Genomic DNA, 8,549 nt, shown 5'->3' on the forward strand with positions numbered 1-8,549 from the left:
CCAGATCTCTGGAGAACCGGTGGGGAGGTGCTCAGTCATCACTGAGCTGCCGGGGTTGTCTTGGAGGCTTTCTCCAAGGTCTAGGCACCTCCGTGGCTGCTGCCGATGGGTGGTGTGGACTTGGGTACTTGGCACCTCTCTGGGCCAGGTCCCACATGGACCTGGATGTGCATGTGCACCTCTTGCGTGGTGTCTGCTCGTCTCATCCATCCAGGTATTTTGAAACGGCTGGTGCGAATGTACCTGGCTCTTCTCCTGCGTGGAGCTCCTGAGGCTAGAGATAGGCACGTGGCAGCCGAAAAATGGACAGGTATGGACATGCTGGTGGGGATGTCACCGCCTGGCCCTGTCTCTGGCTGACCCAGGCAAGCATCCTGATTTGTTCCTTTCCTATCCTGATCAGACCTCAGCCTAAAACAGTTTGTTCTTTGTCCTCAGTGCTCGTATGCTTCCAGAACATCTCTCCTCCCAATGGTACACTTCATCTGTTTTCTTGTCCCTGCTGCATCCTATCCTCATGTACTTCTCACAGGTCTCTCGATGGTGAACCTTACCTCCAGCATCCCAGTTCCATCTCCCATAAGCAGCTCGCTGCTGTAGGTGCAGGACATGCCATATGGTGCTGAAGCCTCGTAGGATGCCTTTACCAGGATGCTCATTCAGGGATGAACCGTTACTTGGGACTTGGGGTGAAATTCAAGTTGAGCTACGGAGAGCCGAAGGCTGGCTGACGAGCCTGCCTGGCTGACGAGCCTGCCTGGCTACCATTAGGTCTCGCAGGATGCTTTGGCTTTATCTTCTCTGCCTGGGTCTTTGCCCACCTCATGAATCTTGCCCTCAACCCTGTGATCTCTCCCATCAATAGCCATCTCCCGGGCAGGCAGCGTGAGGAATATGTTGTTGAAGGCAGCCTGGATTAGATTTGCTGTTTTTCTTTTATCTATCTGCAACATCAGTCCTCAGGTTTTCTGGCACGATCCACCTTTGGTAAACTCGTGCTGCATTTTTTCCCATTTTCCATTTGCCTCTGCTTCTTCCAAAAACTCCTTCCAAAGCCCCCGCAGCGTTGGACGCTGCAGTTGTGTATGTTCCAGTTAGGATTTCTGTTTCACCATGTTTCTCTCATCTCATCAGTATCCTGGTTTGTGTCCTGCCCAAGTAACTCAAGTTTCTCCACTTTGTTGCCCAGGCTGCTTTCCTTACTGTATAAACATTTGAGCTGCTTCTCATTGATCACATCCAATTCCTTAGTCAACTCGGTCAGTAATTGCATTCTCATATGTATTTATATCTCCTTTCTTCTTTCTGCCTGTCCTCTGATTTTTTTTTTATTTGTGGCCATAGCTGTATTTTATTTCTTCCTGGTAGTAAAAGTGGAGGCAGGGATTATGTTAGCATCATGTCCCTGTGTTTCTCAGCTGAAAACTTTCCTTGTCATCACAGGAGCAGCCTTGATCACAGAAGACTATTTCCTTGCACGTTCAAATTGAATCCATCTGTCAAGAGGAACCCTCTTTCCACAAGTGTTTCCTTTGAGCTAACCTCTGCCATAGCACCTCAAAATGTCTATTAATCTCTCTATTATAGTTTTATGCTTTCATTCCTCCTTGTAGGGAGAGGAAGACTTGGGATATGTGTCCTTGGTCCCCTTCACCAGGCTGGCAGTGTTGGTTCTCCCAACATGAGGGACAAGGGATGGATTCCTCCCTGATCCCATCATGGCTGGTTTTGGTCTTCAACCCTTTTCTGTATCCTTGCCTGTGCCAGAAGAGCCTGGGAGACTGGGGTGTTCATGTTTGGTGTTGTGAGGCATGGGATGAAAGCAGGTCTCCTGCCCACACAGTCGCTGGTGCTTGTTTCTACTCAATATTTGCAACATCACACCTGAGTCCTTGGGAGCTGTGGGTTCAGCCCCTATACTTTCAACCTGCCTCCTCCCGTGACACGGTTTTTGGACCTTCATCAGGTTGTGGAGGCTGTTGCCATCTTGGAGATATTTGCCAAAGAGCCTTGGTCGTGGTGCGGGAGATGCAGAAGCAGAGACCAGAAGAAAATAGGACAGTCCTGCCCCAGAGTGCTTTCAGCCAAAGGGAGGAGGCACCGGCCGCTGCGGGACGGCTTAGCACAAGGAAGCAATTAGAGGTTCTCGGGCAGCACGATCGTCTGTAGTCACAGCACATCACAGCCTCCCTGACCTCGACTTTTAAGTGAGGGTTATGAAAAACGAACTGAAGGTGGGCCACTAATTGAATCCTTGCCTGGTCCTCTGCCTGCCCCTGAGCGCAAAATCAGAGCGGGCGTTGCGAGGGCACGTCAGGAGCCTTCCTCTAATGAAGAGAGCTGAGGGAGTGGGAAGATGTGCTGACATCTCGCCTCGTTTATCATCTTCTGAAGCCTGCAAACAAGAGGGATGAGAACAGCAGCGTGGAGAGCTGTTGGCATTTCTGGAATAGTGTTACACATCTAATTTATGGTATTAATATAGATCAAGAAATTTTGGGTCTGTGGAACAACTGCAAGGAGGACTGACCTTTCCCAAACTTGGGTTGTTTTCTGTGGTTCTTCTGGGATCATCTGGAGTTAATCAGTCTGGTAACTTTTAAAAATCAGTACTGCCTAAAAATATATACAATCACTTTTGTTTTCAGTGGAGCAACATTTACTGTAAGTAGAGGGTTGGGTTTTGAAAATAAGTTTCAGTGTTCCAGCTCCACTGTGCACCAGCCTTGCTTTTAAATTTATAACCCTCTGAAATGAAAAGTAAATTGATTGTGTTATTCCCAGCCCTTTTATAAAAGTTAACATTGCAAAAACAGATGTGAAATGTGGCCTCATAGATTACAGTCTGGGCTTGGGGTTTTTTGGTTGGGTTTTTTTTTTCTTTCTCTGTATTGTGTCCCCAAGGAGCAGAAATCTGCCTTTTTCCAGCAGGAGGAAAATTGTTCTGTGTCTAAATTGCCTCCTGCTTGCCTTCTGCAGGATGCTGCAGGACACGGAGCTCAGAGGAACGATAATGCTTTTACAAAACCATGCAACTTAGCAGGGAATTTTTAATTATGAATGTGCATGAGAGTTCAGATTGCCTGGGAATTTGGTAATGCTCTAGCAAGCCTCACACCTCTAGGACATCCATTCAAATATGGCCTAGGGTGACAGTGATTAGAAGGCACTGTGGAGCGGATTATTGGTCTCCAGCTTCCTTTTAGGAGTCAGGTGAGGATGTCCTCACCTCCCTCACCACCCACCACACCAGTCCTGGATGTAGCGTGCTTTTCTGGTCTGGAAAAGCAGGGTCTGGGCAAAGCCTGGAGCTCCTGTGCTTTCTCCAGGTCGGTGGGGGCTGAGCTGTTGGGTGCCGTGTTGGGGCAAGGCTTTGCTGTATTGCAGCGCTCTCAGGGCCACCAGAATCTTGAAGGGGTGAGTGAGTGGTCTCATGAGGGACAGGGAGTGTGTCTGGAAGCGCTGATGGCAGGTAAGCTTCTGCAGCAGTGTGGTGGTGAGCATGGCAGGGCATCCATGCTCCGCAGGTCGACCCTGGGCTGCAGGGAGGGAGGTGGGGGACAGTTCTTCAGGCTTCGTTGTATTATTTTCCATGCTGTGGTATGTTTAAAAAAAAAAAAAAAAGAAAAAAGTTACTACTTTGTGAGAAGTGCTAAAAGGGCTCCATCACTTCCATAAACCTCACACGTATAAATTATTGTCTTCTATTAGTCACTTAAAAGGCTAGGTTGCTTAATTATTTTGATCACAGTAATCACTTATTTACAAGGTGGGAAAAGTGCCAAGCACTTCCAAGCTGAGCAGCACAGTAAGTCTGTGGCAGGGGAGGCAGGGCTGCAGAAACATTTCCTTCCTCCCCACAAATGTAAATGCTTTTGCTTTTCCTGGTTACACCAGTGATGGTGCCCACCCCGAGCACACCCCGGGTTCTTCTCTCCTGCTCTGGCAGCAGTGGTGGTGAAGGAAGCTGGGCTGCCTGGAGCCCGGGGTGGTGGGAGCTGCAGGAGTGGGCTTGGCTGTGGGGAGCTGGTTCTTCGTGGAGTGAGGACTGCGGAGGAGTCGGGAAAGCAGGCTGTGGCTGGGTAGGAGGGTGGAACAGGGAGTGGGGACCCAGGGATAGAAGTGTAAGTAGGGAGGAGTAAAAGGAAAATGATTTGAGATCTGCAGGCCCGTGCACTGCCCTTCTGCTCCACTTCACCCCATCCCGGCAAACCACTCATCTGCAAATGCACTGCCTCGCGCTTCTGGGGCGCGAGAGTTGCAAGGTCCCTCCTGAGGGAAGATGCTCTGATCCACAGCCTTTGGCACTGAAGAGGTTCAGATTATTATTTTTTGGGCGGGCAAGGGGAAGGAGGGGTCTGGTAGAAGTTAAGTGTGTCCCTGTGAAAGCTACTGTTTGCAACCTGAAGAAGGTGTTTTGTTTTTTTTTCCTAAAAGCTTGTCTGCCTTCCTCCCGATCCTATCAGCCCAATAACGAGTTATTACCTCCCCTTCCAAGTCTCGCCTTCCACCTTTCACTCTGTGTCTTCCTCATGTTTGTGCTTAGGAATCTGCAGTGCTTCCTCTGCTTCCCAGCGAAAGACACGCTGCTCTGAGCCTACCTCCATAAAAGCCCCTAATTCCATTAAAGTCCATTACAAGCTCCTCTCCCGCAGTTCCCGGAGGAGCGCGGGGCAGCGTATATCAGAGACCGCAAGAAAACAAATGGCCACTTTGAACAAATCCCAGGGCCGCTTGCCAAGCGGGGATTCCCAGCTATTTACAAACCACCCTCGCGTCCTCCTAATAAAGAGGTAAAATGGAAGCAGGGAAAATATGCATTTTATAGTCACCCAGATTTAGTCCTTCAAAGGATTTATTACAACCTTTTATTTTCATGCGTGGAAAATGTAATCTTATCTAGTATGCCGGCTGGCCCAGCTCAACTCACCGAATCGGTATTACAGCAGAAAGCTGTCAAACAGCAACCTTCGGGGGCACGCTGTGCGTGGGTGTTAAAGTTGCTCGAATGCATTAAAGCAGTTGAAATGTGCATTAAAATATGGCACTAGGAGAGGAGGATATCTGTGCAATTAGCAATCTGATGCTTTCAGCAGCTGCTTGCAACGACGATGCAGTGTATCAGCAATGGGTGCCACTGAGATTTGACAGAGGAAGGAAACAAACACAGTAGCCACGCTGCTGCCACAAAAGCCCCGCTTTCAAAGTGGGTTAGCAGCCAGCTAGCTTGGTGTATGTGGGATTTTAGCAGGGATCAGATGCAAGGGGTTGTAGGAGATAAATGCCTTGAACCTTGAATTTTAATTTATGCTGTTTGCAAGCAGCAGAAGCTGCTGGCGCTGGGGTGGTTTGCGTCCCCTTTGCTATGCTGGGGAGCAGTGCCAGTGACATTCGGAGTTCAGCAAGCAAAATCCTATTAAGATAACGTCACGGCCTTTCTGTTTTACTGTTTGCAAGCCAGCCATAACATCATTAAATTACACAACAGGGAGGTGCCTGCTGCCAAGGAGCTCTGCTCGAGATAAGATGTGGGTTGAGTCGTTGCCAAAAGTTGAGTTGATATGACAAGAAATTTGGAGCTGATTCAAGGCTTGATTCACACCAGACATCGCGGCATGCAGGTAAACACTGTGCAGGATTGGTCCCTGGGGCAGCTCTGCTGCTTTGATCCGGGGCACGGCGCGGGTTGTGCAGGTGGGACAGTATCCGGCGCTGCACCGTGCAACGCCTGTGCAGGGCAGGCTGGGGCTGAAGACGTTTGTCATAGCCAAATTTACACCCGTTCTTGTGTTCAGCGCCAACAAGCAGAAGACAACATCTGGCAGGATCTGTAGGTGAAGCTCAGGCAGCTGCTCACAGGTCTTTGCTGTCCTTACCTCCGCCACCCCCTCCCCAGCCCTTTCGGGGGTGTTGGAGGCAGCCTGATGGCCAAAGGGATTGACTTTGGAGGCTCACACTAGTAATTAAAACACCTGTAATGTGAGGGCAGTTCTGATAGTCGGTTATCTTAGCTGAGATGGGGCGGATGGGATCCAGTGGGGTTTGGAGGGAGGTGAGCGGGGTGGAGTTGCCCCCCAGGAAAAGAGGTGTCACTGGCAGGGTTGTAAGGGCTGCGTTACCCCATGGGCAAAACTGGAACCAGGAACACCAGGGCACTGAGGTGCTCAGGGAAGTTGCTTGTTTTGTGGTGCCATGGCCGGACTAGCAGGAAAAGGAGTGAGGAGAAACAGCTATAGCGTAAAACTACATGCAGCCTCTGTAGCAGCACTGAAGCCCTGCCTTGCTGGTCCCTCTGCATCACCCACCGCATCCCTGCCACGCTTGCCGACGCAGGCTTTGTGCCTCTTGTCCTTTTGCTGCTGCAGGTATGGAGGTTTGGTCCTGGGCTCTCCTGGATCTCAGGTTTCTCTGTGTTGTCCTGCTTGTGGATAGTCTGGTCCTCAGGCTCCCTCTTTCAGATCACCAGGGGAGAACTCATCCAGCACCATCCTCACCTTGCCATCGCTTAGCGAAACTCCTGTCATCAGCATTAAGGACCTTTTTCTCCTGCAGCATCTTCCAGGCAGTGGAGATGATGCACAGCCAGGGCTCTGGGGCTCAGCCCAGCCCGGGACACACGGCGGCATTTAGGCGATTCTGTAGAAGTGCCTGGGCTGTATGTGCACAGAGCCCCGTGTCACCCCACGGGACATCAGGAAGAAATTACTTAAAACAAAAATTGTGCCTTAAAAGCAGCTTTCTAAGCATTTTCCATTAGAGAAGCTTTGTTTCCATCAAAGGCTGCACAGAGACACGAAGCCTACCCTGCCCTGGGATTCTGCCTGGCACTCCAGTTCTGCTATTACTGCTTTCCCTTGCGGCTGCGTTTCTGGCATTGCTGACTTTCGGGGTCCCCGATGTATCTCGTCCGTGTTGCAGCAGCTCAAGTACAAAGTGGCTTGGAGTTGCCGTTACCGGAATGTTCTCTGCAAAGGGATGGAGCAATGTGCACAAGCACATCTCGCAGTGACCTTCCATCACAGCAGTGGCTTTGCACATCTTCCCTGCAAAGGACTTTAGGTTAACACCGTCCGACGAGCAGTGCGTCATTCGTGCCTCTCGAGTGTCTCATCTCTTAGCCTGCCTGCATCCTTATAATTACAGAGCCATGTATGTGCAGGGGAGATGAGATACCGTGCCATGCCAGGCAAGTCTGTAACCTTCCTGCGATTTTTCAGCTTCCGTAACAGCAGGATATTTGTGTTGTTGCCGTAGAAAACCTGCCCGTGCAGGTTTGCAGGGTACCGAGTTGTCACCACAACCGTTGCCTTCCAGTGAGCCTGAAAGGAGCCGCATGTCCCCGAGAACAAATCAGATGGTGTTTCCTGCCACCTCCTCAGGAAAAAAAAAGTGTTAGATTGACAGTTTTGGAAAGTGCAGTTTTCTATCTATCAACAGAGCAGACAGCAGCATGGCACAGTCACGGGAGCGCGTCATCCCCTGCCTCCCCCCGCCTCGCAGCGGCTGCCCTCCCGGCTGCATCGCCCGGCTGTGGCGGGCAGGAGGACAGTCCTCTTCCCCGAGGACACTGCAAATCTAGTACGTCTAGGGCAAGTGGTGGTTGTGCCTTCAACATCAGAGCAGGATCTGATCTCCCAGCTGCTGTGGGACAGTGGTCCGCGCTTCCCTTCCCCGGGGAGGGCAGGGCTTCACCGCTGCCAGCCCAGCGACAGGTTGCTGCAAGTGCCAAGCGGTGCAGCTGGTGGCCGGTGTCCCCTGCGGCTGCTATTTCCACGGTTGAGCCATCCGCTCACCCTTTCAGCTTGCTGCTGTCACTGCAAGATACGCAGACCTGGAGGGCAGCAGCACTCTGGGGACGGGACACGGAGTTGTCAGGGATGCGTGGGTCTTTCAGGAGGCTGGCTCCGTGACCTGCTTTCATCCATCCCCCAAGAGCCTCCGCCGTGGGGAAGGGCAGTCTTGCCAAAGAGAGACAGGAGAGGGGCTCCCTGAGCGGGTGGGTGCCCTGAGCGGGGTGCCTGCAGATTGCAAAGCATGACACGCTGTCTCTGCTGATGCCCCCCCCAAGCATCCCACTCCCCGGACCGTGCTGAGGCTCCAGGGGCAGTGAGTGGGGATGGGGGGGTTTCCCAAATGGTTTCCAGGGGGAGAACGTGACCCTGGCAGAGGCTGATGGGTGCTGCGGTGGGAGCAGGGTGCAGAGAGCTCTTGAGAAGCCAGTCTGCATCAGGCCATCCAGGGGTCAGAAAGGACCATCCCTTTCCCAAGAGTATTTATCACATGTTTGCATGCAAGACCGCTCCTCTCCTTTGCCAGCAGCTGGAAGGTGTCAGCCTGCCTGGACTGCCGTTCCAGGATGGCAGTTCTTGTTTTCATATAACACGGATGTATATTTTCAGTGGTTTTGAATATTGAAGGTGCTTAGGGGAGCCTTTCCACCTGAGGAAAGAGGTCCTGCAGGTGGGCAGGCTGCGTCGGAGGTTGGTAAAGGCTGGGAGGGCAAGCATGGGTCCTGCTTGTCGCCCACCATGCTGCGTAGCAAGCCGTGG

General features: G+C 51.5%; 1 protein-coding gene across 1 annotated transcript in view; it reads left to right on the top strand.

Annotated features, from left to right (window-relative positions):
• ACSF3 (acyl-CoA synthetase family member 3) overlaps positions 1-8,549 on the top strand; it is a gene marked incomplete at its 3' end in the record, with an annotated part of 33,040 nt that overhangs the window by 24,165 nt on the left and 326 nt on the right. The window lies entirely within an intron of this gene.

This window comes from Fulmarus glacialis, unplaced genomic scaffold (genome assembly GCF_000690835.1).
Source record: "Fulmarus glacialis isolate BGI_N327 unplaced genomic scaffold, ASM69083v1 scaffold23348, whole genome shotgun sequence".
Lineage (NCBI taxonomy): Eukaryota > Metazoa > Chordata > Aves > Procellariiformes > Procellariidae > Fulmarus > Fulmarus glacialis.